We start from the raw sequence: 11244 nt of genomic DNA on the forward strand, positions 1-11244 counted from the left end.
AGAAGCTCCTTTTGCATCAGCAATATTCACAGTAAATTTATCTTTTTTTTTTCTGTGGGTATCAGAGCAGTAGGCAAACTTCCCCATTTATATTCTTTAATAAAAACAAATAGGCTCTTCTTTTAGACCTCATAAGAATTCTACCATCATCCATTAAGCACTACATCTCTCCTTCCCCTTGGAAAAAAAAATTAGAAGGTTTAGATTCCTCACTTTTTAATTCTGATTTCCCTTCCCCACTGTCCCCACACAGATAGCAAACGAGTGGGATGTACATCCTCTGGAACGGACCCTACCCAAGCTCATTACCCTTCTACCACCATCACCTGAGCCATGACTTCAGCTTAGAGGCAAGTGAATGGGTGCCAGTGGGAGGCTCAGGTGTCTCAACCAGCCAGCCATGCTTTCAGTACTGCCAGAACTGAACTTTCAGTCACTTAAGAGTTCATTTTAAGTTCACACTGGTCCCTGATTAATCAGGGTAATTTTCCCATCTACTTCAACAGTCTCAATCACACACTTGTTCTTCCATCTTTATTTGTAGGTAAAAGGGAATATTTGGTGGGAATATCTTTCACATGCTCAGCAGTACTTGCTATGGGAAAAGCACTGAGAAAATTACACAAAGAAAAAATTATCTTACTGTTATCACCTTGCTGTTTTTGCAGCATGCTAAGAGGAACACGTGTGAAAAGATTACAGAATGCATTACAAAGCTCCAACATTTCATTTTGCTTCAAAATATCCAAGCAACCTTTCCTAATTGCATTGAAGGTTACAAAAATGATGTTCCTAAATTAACAATGGATTATTACCAACATTTTTTCACCTTTTCAAGAAAAGCAAAGCAGTTCTTCCAAATGATTTAATTAAAGGTACATTAAGCCATAAACATCAGAAATAAATACTTGCACCATTAACATTCCAGTTCCACTTTAATGGTACTGGCTTTAGCAGCAGGTCAGTAACAAACTCAAATTTTTGATTACAAGGTAATAATAAAGAAACACAGCCAGTCATTCATGCCTTTCCTTAGCACAATATTGTTTTACTCTATTTGTTTGTCACTATTTGCTCTCTCTATCCTGCTATGCTGTCTGCAGTGTTTAGCTCTAATTCAGCCCTAATCTCTGAACCAGACATTAACATGCCATAGCTACACCTGGGACAAGGTCAGCTCTGCCAGCAGTTGATTTCTGAAGGTCCCAGATGATTAGCTCATTCCAGGCTTTTTAATGTCATCCTACCTAAGTTTTCTAACACACCATGATGTGGCATAAAATGGACCATTTTTTTCTGTGAGGATGCCTGTTAATCTAATAGCAGCTGCAAGAAAGAGGGGAGACTTTGTGAACAGGTATCAATTTTGTGCATTCAGTGTGTCAGGGAAAACTGACATTTGGTTCCTGTAGATCAATAATTGATTGCTCTTCAGCTCATAGAGAGTGACTGGGTGTCTGAGCCTGTTTGAGGTATTTAGGATCATCCTCTGGGCTCTCAGAAATATCAGAAACATAATCCCCTCTAAGAAAGTAACAGCCACCATCAGAAGTTCATACTTTGAGAAAGAAGGGAAATAGAATATGTCCAATTGCCTGGCACTGTGGTCTTGAGCAATAGCTTTCTCTGATAGGTGAGACACCTCTTAAATAATGCCACTGCTGAGGAATTGGTGCAAAAGTAACACAGACAGCTAAAGAGGCAGAAGAGGAAAACAAGGAACTGTTCATATTGCTTTCCCTGTCCGTGTAAGCACTGATGCCATGCTTCCTGGACAGCTGATTTACAAGTTGTCCCTTATTTGCTGTCAAAATAATTGACACTCATTTGATCAACTCTCCTTATCCTCACTCAGAATTAAATTGGTCTTTACCAAACACGTAGGAAGATTTCATTTCTGTAAATAGAAGTAACGATTCGTGATCAGTGCATGCAGAAATCATTACAATATGTGGATAAAGGTATCAAAAATTAAAAAAATTTCCACCCTCCTCAATTCTAACAGAAGTTGTAAGACAAAGATTCTATACATTTTTTGTATTTTAGAATCATACATTTTCCATTATTGTTAAGTTCTGGTTTATTTTTTAATAACATTGAATCTTATTTATGGCTTCATGTTTATCTCCTTACAAGAGCTGATTCTATGCAAACATATAAAAGACTCCCAGACACTTAAAATTTTTTATAAATCACCATTTAAGGATCCAACTTTCATAACTGAGACATTTCCTGACTTTTCAGCAATGCTCACATCACTTATGCAAAAGTGATATTCCACAGTAACACACAACACTAAAAAAAAAACTGTGGGTTTCAAATGTTAGATTGTTGTTCTCTTAAAAACTAGTCAGAGGTATAAATGAAAATTAAATGAAAAAAGGCCCCAGCCAGTGCTTCTTCCTAGAAACTGTGAAGATTTTTACACACCTTATGTGATTCTGTAACTTTCGTAATCTCTAACTATAGTACATAAAATTGTTTCTCTTACGCATTCTGTTATTTATTTCTGCATGCATCCCAACTGGCAGCGTCGGTCCCTGCACTATTCATTCAGCAGAGACTGGAGAGTAAGACACATATTTGAGAGAGAGTATGACATCCTGTCAAAGATGTACACTGGGAAAATGTTTCCTTTAATTTTTTTCTTTCCTTACTTTAGCTTCAGTAAAATCAAGAGAAACCCTCCAAACAGAGTCTACTGGGTATCCTGGAGTCCATTTAAAAGCCTTCCCTGAGGCTGTTTAGGTTATTGTTTCCTGCTGTAGGCATTAGAGTATGAGGCCACCTTCAAGAGCTCCTTTTAGCAAATATTACTATGCCGAAACTTCTACTTCCTCAGATAAGTATGAAAAAATAAAAAATAATAAAAAAAAGAAACTTTTGGTTCACTGATCTCTAAGTATCACAACTTTTCATAAAGCACAAAGCTCAAAGTTCTATTTCAACAGAGCCTTCTGGGACAATGTAATTTCTATTCTACAGCAGCACACAAGGAATGATGTGTCTACGCTGTCTCCTGGCAGCACTGATTATACTACATCTTTTAAACCTGTTATCAGCTCAGACTGAATACTGATGTCTTTCTGTATAGGTAGGCACAATTTGATGAGAAAATCACCTTTTCCTGACTTTAATTCATCCACTGGCATTTTCTAGTGCACTGAGGTCTCACTGTACCCCCTAGGGGCACATTTGGGGGCAGAATATTCATGGCAGATAGGTCTAAGTGCAACTCCTCCCCACAGTTTCCTCACCCACTGCAGTGCTGCAGGTTGGACATGTACAAACTCTTACAGATACCACCTTTGTGTGAGAAAGATCTTTCCTGAAAGAAACAATATATGGTACTGCACTGTAAAAATTTCCCATTTTGTCTGCCTGTTATGGCCAAATATCTTACCTCTTATACCTTTATACTGTTGTCTCCCCATCTCATCCTCCCACCAAAATCAATCCTACAATGATTTACAGCTGCAGAGGATATTGTCTCTTTCCTATAACTCCATTTTTCCTTCAAGAAGAGATGAGAAAACTCGCAGCAGGATGAATGGAATATTAAACCTGAGCAGAGACAATGCTCTTCTGACAAAGTGGTCAGTGCTTCGTCAAAATATCTGGCAGCTACAGAAATTAACCCATATGAGGCTCTTCTACTAAGACTGCAAAATCAGGGTCAAATTTGAACAGTGGTTTTAGCAATAAGAAATGTGAAAATGCACAAACAAGTAAATGTTGCGGTACTCTAAAAAATGTGAAGACAGGTAAAAAAAAGCCAAAACAACAAAGCAAAACAGGTATTTAATCTGCCTTCCCCTGAAACACAGATATATGGAGTCTCTGGCTATGACAGTGCAGGAGTGGAGTAAAAGCAGAAGTGCTAAATAAAAGCTGAAATAGGCTGCAACTTGAAAAATACCAAAAATAGATATTTTAAAAGCCCATTAAGAAGATTAGGCTATTAAAATATCCTGAAGTGCTGTTCTGCACCTTTATAAAAGTTCATACACATTTCTGTCCCAGAAATGAGTAGCAAAAAGAGCAAAGGGCTTATCTTTTCTGTTCTTAGCTTCACTACAAGCTTTGTTAGTAAAAGCCTAGTCTCCATTCTAGAGTCACAAATTGAATTCAGCTGAAAAGATGTAATGCATTTGGTCTCTAGTTCCCTTACACTCTATAAATAGACACTTCAACTGTTGTGAAAATTGTTTCAGGCCACATCTAGAAAGCACAGTCCACACCACGAATGACATTTCATTATAAAAGCTAGTGATTTTCTCCAATTTTTTTTGGGAAGCAATGTCATGAGTTCAGACTTATGTGACATTTCTGATTTAGCTAACAGGGGCACTATAAACCCAGATATAGCCAGCATTGCAAGTCAGTGAAGCTGACTTATTCATTGCCTTTGGTTTCCTGATAGTCCACCTCAGACTATTGTTTAATGATCAGATCTGCAAGAAATTAATCTTACTAGGGTGAGTAAAGATGGCACAGACTGTTTAGTTCTTACCACTTCAAAAATCATTCTTCTCTAATGGGTTTTCAGTCAGAAACAAAGTAAGCAACTTTCTTCTATCTGAAGTGCAGTTAAAAGATTTCCACATTGGAATGAAATCTGGCCAAATCTCTTCATTTGGAAGCTAAATTAAATGATGATAGAGATCTCTGACTGTCACTAGCAGGCCCACAATGACTCCATAGATGGCCAGACACACACTGTGTACAAAAATGTGGCAATGCTCTGTGAGGGCCCTTGTTTCTGCCCCAAAACCCAAACCACTGCATAGTCAAGGAGCCATGCAGCTTGATCCCAAATCAGTCCAGATAGGGATGCAGAGGGTACAGTTTTATGTTCAAAACTGACAAGGAGATGGATGGATGATTTTGAGGGAATTAGAATGTAAGTGTTCAAGCATTCCCAAAAAACATAAATTCTCTGAACAAACCCATCTGTAAGTAAATTGAGGATTAAGAGACTTTTTACAGTATGGATTAAAGCACCAGTAAGAAAACAGCTTTTACAGAAAAGCCACAAATCTTCAGGCGGAATAAGTGATTTGTGATCAAGTGCTTGACCACAACACAGGCCACACTTCTCACCCGACTGTCCAAACTTGCTCTATTTGATCTATAAATCTTAAAGCTCAAGAATTAAGGGATTCTCATGCTTCTTGATTGTCTAATTTAATTGCCCACCTTAAGAAAACTGAAAAGCAGCAGTGTATTCCTTGTTATGGAAACACATCTGCTTAGACTCTGCTTTTCTGCAGTAGTGTAAGCTATGTACTTTCAGAAATCCCCAATTGCTAGGTACCTCTGTATTTCAATCAATTTACCTTTTAATTTGCTTCAAATTAAATTAAATACCAAATTGACAGGGCTTCTTAGATCTCTCACTAAGGTGGAAAAAAATTTAGGGTTGTTTTTCTTATTGTAGAGTTTTTACTTTTTTCCCCCCCTTCTTTCTCTAAGAGTTAAAATGTTGTTATTTCTTTATTAAACCAAGTTTTCAGTGTGCTCCATTGCGACCATTTAACTTCTTTTTTGATAGATCCATGCTCTTGCACCCACAGAGTCTGCTCTAGCACAGGAGGGAGCCAATAGTTCACAGTGGACTGATAACCTGCCATGACTCATTCTCATCTCCAGGTGTATTTTGTAGAAGTAATCTGGTTTTTTGTTTGTTTTTTAATTTATTTATAAATACATGAACTTACAAGAGGAGAACTTCAACCTGCAATTGTTAAATGTAACAGCATAAAACGAAAATAATTGTTCAAACAGAAATACATTTTTTAACACAAACACTAACAGAATTCTCCTTAAGAAGAGCACACATTTTACACATATCTTTTTCTTATTCCTAATAATGCATCAGAAAGGTTGGACTATGCTCCTTGGTTTGGTTTCTTTATTTTAGTTTTTCTTTTTTCAAAATGGTCTTTCTTCCTTGAAAAGAAAACTTTTTCATGAATGATCACTGGTTTTAATTGGTCATAGGACTCCTGCTATGCCAAATATCTTGTTTGCTTGTTTTAAAGGACAAAAATATCATCTTCCTTTCAACCTTCACAATGAAGCAAAATGCCCCACTGGATACATAATTTCATAATTTCATCTACCACTTATGAGATAACAAACCTTCCCACTGATACAGCAACCTCCGTGATCCGTGGGGACAATTTGTCCTTTATGTGAGAATAGGCCAAATTGATAAAAGAATATATTCATCAATCACTGCAGTGACTCCATTTATGAACTTACAGAAGTTACTGAATGGCTGCACTTAGCCCATTTCTCCTGTTCATGACTGAAGGCTAACATTCTTCTGCCCAATAAGAGGGTTATGATATTAAAGTAATGTAAACACCTTTCAGATAAGTATAAATGTATAACCACCAGAAAAAAAAATAAGAGAACCACACTCATTATTTGACCCGTCAGATGACAATATGTATTTGTTTTTGTAAAAACAAAGCAAAAAACAGTTCCCAGCAGTTTACCAGAAAGATACATTTTATGCAGCATCATCAAGGTTTTCTTTTGACAAAACCTTCTGCAGTAAAAATTCCTCCCTAAGATTTTGGTCTGTTAAAATACATACTGAAATTCTCCCTTGAACATTTCTTGCACCAAAGAGAAGTAATAGCTAATATTTTACTTATCTAAGGAAAAAAGACCAAAATTTGCAAGAGGTGGAAAACAGATGAATAGCTAGTTTGACTGAAGAATGAGCAGATAAATATTTTCTAATATTTACTTATTACAGGCTTGATCTTTCTGTAAAGTAGTTCCAAAGTTATATTTCACTGTAAGTGGTAAGTCCAAGGCTTTAGCTTGGACATACCACTGCATTCAACCTACTACCTGCATTCAAATGAAATATAAATGACTGTGTTCTAATTCATTCTGCATCTGAGAGGCCTGGAAGAGAAGATAAAAGGCAAGTCACAACCTTTCTTTTGTATTCAAATGGTAACCCACATAGATTACAGGTTCCCTTTTTTGTGCTCATGACTTTCTGACCTACAAAACTGAATTACATCCAAGATTCTTTGAAGGCACATCAAGGTTTCTGCAGGACCCAATCAGACTATTTCCCATCATTATTATATGAACTTTGTCATGTTTTCTGAGTAGCATTTTAATTAAATCCCATTTCTTTCATCCCTAAGATCCCTAATGAAAAGTTCTTACTAATACTCAATACACCTGAACTTCAGGACACAGGAGTCGTTTATACAGCACCTGCCTTATTTTAAATGCTTTCTCATGTCATTTAGATAAACATCTGAACACTAAAAATTTTTGCAATTTCCAACCCAAGAAGGCCCACAACATGCAAGTTCAGCCAATTTCTGTGAGTGTAAGAAAAGTTTTAGAGTTCTACATAATTTTCACTTGTTTAATTAAAATATGTTGGGGGGTGTGTGGGGGGGAAGAAACAAAAACTTCTTCAAGAAAAACCCAAACAATCAAACAAAAGAGACCACAAAAGAGGTCAACAATAATACTAATACATCTGAAAAGCAAGTACATCAACCATACCTACACTTAAAAACCTGAGAGATTTTAAAAGGTAGCTGTTTTTGCCCTGTGAGACTTGTTCTCAGTTGCTGCAGTGGGAAGCTCTAGTGTGCTGCACATGGGTGTTTACTGATTCAGGGGAATGTCAGGGGAGCAGAGACACCTGACAGGAGCTCACAGCTTGTGCCACAGTGGCAAATGAGACCTGGGTGAGGCCAGAAGCCATATCAACCGAGCACCCCAACCCTATAAAAGAAGTCCTTGGGGAGTGCCCATAGCCAGGGTGTGATGTGTCAGCCAGGGCATGGAATGACACCTTGAACAGAAAGGGGCACAGGAAGGGCACTGAAGCCCAGACAGCTCAACCAAGGAGCACTGTTACCCACTGAGCAGAAAGCTGCTGCTTCACCAAGCTCTGCACACACAATGACTGATCCAGCTGCCCAGACAGTGCTCCTATGGCAACACAGAATCATCCAGTTTTATAGTGGATATTATGAAAAAATCATTTACCAAAAAGGTTGTCAAGCTGCATGAGGAAGTGGTGGAGTCATCATCCCCCAATGTATTTAAAAAATGCATAGACATGGCACTTAGAGACATGGTTTAGGGACTTGGGAGTGCTAGGTTAACAGTTGGACTTAAAGGTCTTTTCCAACCTAAATGATTCTATTCTTTGCAACTTATTGTCATGCAGCATTTCTCAGCAGAAAATAAATTATTTTTCATATCATTCTCTGCCCTCATATTTTGCTAGTTAGGGTGCAAATCTTTGGGGATGAGGATAGAGTAGTTCCATATATCAGTTCAAATCTACATAGCCTATACTGAAATGATATCTCTTCCATGGACTTGTAAAAACACAGTTCATTGTAGCATCCAAGCATTTTTAACAGTCCCCAAATTTATAGACCACTGTCTCCATAAACAGTGTCTAGTCTTTTGCTGACTTCCCAGAGGAATGGCTAAGGCATATTTTATTTTAGTGGGGCCCAGATTTGAATTTTCTTTAGTGAGTGGTGCTGACTTTGAGCCCTGCTCGAGACTAGTTCAGAATATTCCTGCATCGCACTGGGCCAGAGCCAGTGAGTTCTCTTCCTCCTCTACTCTCCTGTAGAAACCTCTGTTTTACCTGAGCCAACTTTTGAGACAAGGCTTCCACCTTGAAGTGCCAGGTGTCAAGGAATGGCTTTGGAAACACAATCTGGACAGTGCTGAGTCCCCAGCTTTGTCTTGCCCTTCTACAGGAAGCCAACAAGCACATAAAACAAGCTGGTCTGATGTGCACTTTGAGGGCCTTCACAAACATAAATGCTATTACCTCAGCTGGTATTCCTCTGGATGGGAAGAGGTTGGGGCCACTGCAAGAGACTCAAGACAGAAAACATTAAATGCTATTTTACAACATCTGCAAAGCCAAAAATGTGTCTGCTACAGATTCAATTACAGTAATCATCCTGAAACATCCCATACTGCAGAAACTAAACACACCATCTCTCCTATTCGAATGAGGCAGGGAAGAGAGCTATGCTGCTGTCACTGTGCCCACTGTCTATCCAGCCTTTTCATGACTCATTTATCAAAAGCATTTTATGTATCCTAGGATAAGGGCCAAGCACTATGAATGTCAGTGTCTACTGACAAGGTAGATAATGCAATACCTTTTATTGGGCCAACAAATTAAATATTATGCTTTAGCTTTCAGGTCAAAAAAGCTCTGTCTTTTGGATGTTGTCTGTATTTCCAGAGGCATTTAAATGAGGCAACTGATTTGAGGCATTTCAGCTGTCCAATACCAATCACGTCTTAGGGGTACATAGAAAAGCATTCTAGGAGAAAAAAGACAGGCAAAATAAAGTCTCTAGGCCCTATTTCTTGTTTTAGAGAACCTGTTCTGATATTTCTAACCTAAAATTATTCTGTGCTTTTATTTAAAAGTGTTACACAGCCTGTGTAAAAATTGTCAAAATAAGGATCAGGTGTGGAGAAATTACACTGCCTAATTAATTTGAAAGTGGTTCAGGAAACCTGAAAAAGAAACAGAAGATTCTTAGAACATCTTTCATCAAAACTGATGAACATTGAGAGAAACAAAGTAGAAATAGGAAGAAGAATTAGAGCCCCGTTTAATTTAACATAAATTAAGCTAGCTAGAGAAAAGATTTCAGGAGGAAAAATAAACAAAAAAAGACAAAAATTCCTGTGGGCTAACTGCCCTGATCTAATTATCTGAGTAACAGGATAAATATCTTATGCATAACTAGCTTATTTGGTGAAGGTGCATTAAAGATCAGATCACATTGTCATTAAAGATTCAACAATAGGAAATGCAAGAGTAAAATTTTAAAATTTCCAAAATGGTGTTAAAAGTATCTTGCTTGCTGTTCTTGATTGAAACTTTGAAAACTATAGTCATCACAAGTGTGGATGAAGTTTTTACCTGACTTTTCCAAAGAGTAATATAAAATGTTAAATTACTTTCTGGAACTGTGTGAAAGAACTGCAGAACCTGAGGATAGAGACCTTCTCAGCTCTTAGCTTCTGTCAAGGGGCTGAGCTAGGCAAAGAAGTCTAGATAAAATGCTGACAAGAGCCCCTCTGTAACCTCTCAGCAAAGCTGTATCTGGCCAGGGAAACTAGAACAAGGGCATACATTCCTCCTTTGTCTGAAATCCCTCAGCTTGTGAATAAACAGGTTTCCTTAGGAAATGATTGCTCTTAGGCCTTCAGCTAGTAAGATATCTTAGGCTGTTTTTCCAGATAATTTCTTTCACTGATGCATCTTTGGGGAGATAAGACACCATTTCATTATTAATAACGCCTGATGCTACATGTGAAAAAACCAGATTATTCTCATCCTGCTTCATAGTGACCAGTAAGTCTCAAATATAACTTCCATTGCTTTATGACCCATTTAATATTTTTACACCTCCTCCAGAATTGTCCCCAAATCCCTTTCTCTTCTCACAAGACCTAATTTAACTGCAACCCCAAGAAGATGACAAATCACTGTACTTTTTAATCCTCTTTTCAATGGCAAATTAGTACTCTATGCTGAAAGGTGGCAGTAAGCAGTCTTTAAACAAGCTTCTTTCTTTCCCAGTGTAATGGAAGAATCAGAACTACCAATATGCAGTAGCTTTAAAACAATCATGTAAGGACACTGGCTCACCAGTACCTTGGCTTAAAAGATTTATGGTACCCTCAAAATTAGGAAACTGCTTAACCTGTGCTATACAAAGGGCAATTTTATACCTTGAATGCACAAGAACATTCTGTTTCTTTACAATGAAAGCAGGAGATGTAACTGTGTAACATCTTAGACTCAAAAGCCTGTCACTAAATTAGAACAAATTAAGTAACACACCTAAGCTGTCAGTAGCTTGGTATTCGTAATTTGTAGGATAAACTTTCCTATAATTTGAAATAAATTACGCAGTACTTTCCAACTAGGAAACTAGCAGACATTCTTTTCTTATTTTCTTACCCTCTGGTATTACCATTATTACCATAAACATTTTCTAATATATTACTCATATTGTCAAAATATTGATAACAATTAGCAAAGCAGCATTATAAACAGTATTATGTTATTTGTTTTGGTGCTTGTTTGGTAGATTTTTTTTCCCCAGAGGTTCTGAATCTTTTAAAAGACATAAGCCAAAATCATAACCTGATAAAATGGAAGTCTCAAAAGAAGAAAAAGAAGCAATA

The sequence above is a fragment of the Parus major genome, chromosome 3, assembly GCF_001522545.3.
Source record: "Parus major isolate Abel chromosome 3, Parus_major1.1, whole genome shotgun sequence".
Classification (NCBI taxonomy): Eukaryota; Metazoa; Chordata; class Aves; order Passeriformes; family Paridae; genus Parus; species Parus major.